Here is a 3,178-nt window from a genome sequence, read left to right as displayed (position 1 = left end):
TTTTAAAAAAATACCCCAGACTGGAAAATGCCTCGTCCTTGGACTCGTTCCATGCCAAGTCCGCCGGAAGAAAATTTTGGTACCCAGACTAGCAACAATTTCACACAGGGACAGTCAAGTCAGCAAGGCAGTGAAGCAGCATATTCTCAAATATGTCGTCTTTATGAGCAAAGCCAGCAACAACAACAGCAAAGCCAGCAAGGCAGTGAAGCAGCATATTCTCAAGGCAGTGAGAAGGTACTATATGCACCTCAATATCTCACTGGAGCAGCTGCATCATGGTGGGAAAACTTCCTACACATGCACCCCAATGAAAATGACATCACCTGGGAAGAATTTAAAGAAGGTTTTCATGGGGCGCACATTCCCAGGAGCATTATGAAAATCAAGAAAAGGTAGTTTGACGACCTCAAGCAGAGGACCATGACAGTGACTGAGTACAACAGTCAGTTTACTCAATTATCTCGTTACGCCAACTAAGAGCATATGTCTGGAAACAAAAGGATGGAAAAATTCCTGGACGGTCTGGCACCAGCACTAAAATGCCAGCTGGTCATACACACCTTTCCAGATTTCAGGACATTTGTGGACAAAGCCATTACATTGGAAAATGAGCGCCGCAGCTTGGAAGATTTTCGCAAGCGCAAAAGAGACCAGATCACTCATGCTCGCAACAACCGGCACAAGACTGAAGTTCAGAAGAACGGAGCAAACAAGTCCCCGACAAATGTTCCACGCCCAAACAAACATTTTCATGCAAGGGACAAGGATTTTACGTACCACCCAGGTGTTACTTGCTACGCTTGTGGGGAAGAAGGACACTATGCCAAACAGTGTCCAAAGCCAAGAAACTCGGCCCCCAAGCCGAACAATGGTGGAAATAATTCAATGCCCAAGTGAAACAACTTCAACCCCAATAACAACCACAGGAAGGGTCACCTGGACCATGTGACCAAGGAGGAAGTACAGAATGCCCCAGATATTGTACTCGGTACGTTCCCTGTCAACACAATACCTGCCACAGTTTTGTTTGATTCTGGAGCTTCTCACTCGTTCATTTCAAAGAAATTTGCTTTGCAACATGGTTTTTCAATGCTTCCCTTGGAAAAATCTATGATCATCAAGTCCCCCGGGGTTAAGAAAGTTACTCAGAGTTACTGCCAAGGTGTGGTTATTGAGTTTGAAGGATTAAAATTTCAGGCAAACCTCATTGTATTGGAAAATAAGGGATTGGATGTTATCCTAGGAATGGACTGGTTAACCACCAACAAGGGATTTATCGACTGCTTCAATCGGACTGTAATTCTTACCCATCATCACGGGAAGACGATATAAATTGCAGCTCAAGAAAGACAGAGGTCACGGCAACCAAGGTTGAACAAGGTGGACGTTTTAGAGTTAAGCAAAGTTCCAGTGGTATGTGAGTTCCCTGACGTATTTCCCGAAGAACTACCAGGCATGCCACCAAACCGTGAGATAGAGTTCATCATTGAACTAGCACCTGGAACCACCCCCATTTATAAGAAACCCTATAGAATGGCACCCTCTGAATTGGTAGAATTAAAGAAGCAAATAAATGAATTACTGGACAAAGGATTTATTCGAGCCAGCTCCTCTCCTTGGGGTTCACCAGTATTATTTGCCAAGTAAAATGATGGGACACTAAGGTTATGTATAGACTATCGAGCACTCAACATGGTCACCATCAAAAACAAATATCCAATGCCACGAATAAATGACCTATTTGACCAGCTCGCATAGGCCAAGGTTTTCTCAAAAATTGATTTAAGGTCAGGGTATCATCAATTAAAAGTATGGACAGAAGATATCCCCAAGACAGCAATCACCTCCAGATACGGACTGTATGAGTTTACAGTAATGCCATTTGGACTGACGAATGCCCCCGCATATTTTGTACACTTCATGAACAAAGTGTTTATGAAATTTATGGACAAGTTTGTTGTGGTGTTCATCGATGATATTCCGGTATACTCCAAGACACCACAAGAGCATGCTGAACATCTCAGGATTGTACTGGGAGAATTAAGGAAACATCAGTTATACGCCAAATTCAGCAAATGTGAATTTTGGTTAAGACAGGTTGGTTTCCTAGGACATGTATTGACCCAAGAAGGTGTTGCCGTAGACCCAGAAAAAGTCAAGGCCGTACTTGGTTGGAAACCACCAGCCAGCATAACAGATGTACGAAGTTTCTTGGGAATGGCAGGATATTACTGCAGGTTTATTGAAGGATTCTCCACCATAGCAAAACCTATGACACGGTTACTCAAGAAGGATAAGAAGTTTGTGTGGAATGAAGCTTGCGAGGAAAGCTTCCAAGAACTCAAGAGGAAATTGAAAACAGCATCAGTATTGGTCATACCAGACATACACAAAAGTTTCGAAGTGTTTTGTGACACATCCCGGAAGGTCCTCGGATGCGTATTAATGCAAGAAGGCAAGGTAGTCGCATATGCTTCCAGGAAACTACGGAAGCATGAAGAAAATTATCCTACTCGTGACTTAGAGTTGGCAGCAGTCATTCAGGCACTCAAAGAGTGGAGGCACTTTTTGCTTGGGAATCGTTGTGAAATATATACGGACCATAAAAGCCTGAAGTATATTTTCACACAACCAGAGCTCAATTTGCGGCAATGGCGCTGGTTGGAACTCGTAAAAGATTATGATGTTGGCATCCACTACCACCCGGGAAAAGCAAATGTAGTGCAGATGCTCTTAGTCGGAACCCCAGCTCGGGCAACGACAGTCTGCCAAACTTGAGACCTGAATTTCAGCAAGAGTTCGCTAAACTCAACTTGGTAATGGTCACAGAAGGCAATGTGTCGAATTTGGAAATACAACCTACCCTAATAGAATAGATTAAGGAGGCCCAGCATGGACACCCTAGCATCGAAGGCATAAAAAGAAAAGTGAGTTTGGGCAAGGCCACGGAATTCGTCATAGACGATAAGGGAATATTATGGTATGGAGACAGACTTTGTGTACCTAATATAGAAGACCTCAAACAGCAAATTCTAGCCGAAGGCCACACCGCGCCATATTCAATCCATCTTTGAGGGACCAAAATGTACAAAGACATTCCGGAAAAAATTTGGTGGCATGGTATGAGATGGGATATAGCCACATTCATTGCATATTATGATTCATGTCAACTCAT

This window comes from Triticum dicoccoides, chromosome 3B (genome assembly GCF_002162155.2).
Source record: "Triticum dicoccoides isolate Atlit2015 ecotype Zavitan chromosome 3B, WEW_v2.0, whole genome shotgun sequence".
Classification (NCBI taxonomy): Eukaryota; Viridiplantae; Streptophyta; class Magnoliopsida; order Poales; family Poaceae; genus Triticum; species Triticum dicoccoides.
The sequence above is the reverse complement of the archived record's forward strand: the minus strand, read 5'-3'. Positions refer to the sequence as shown.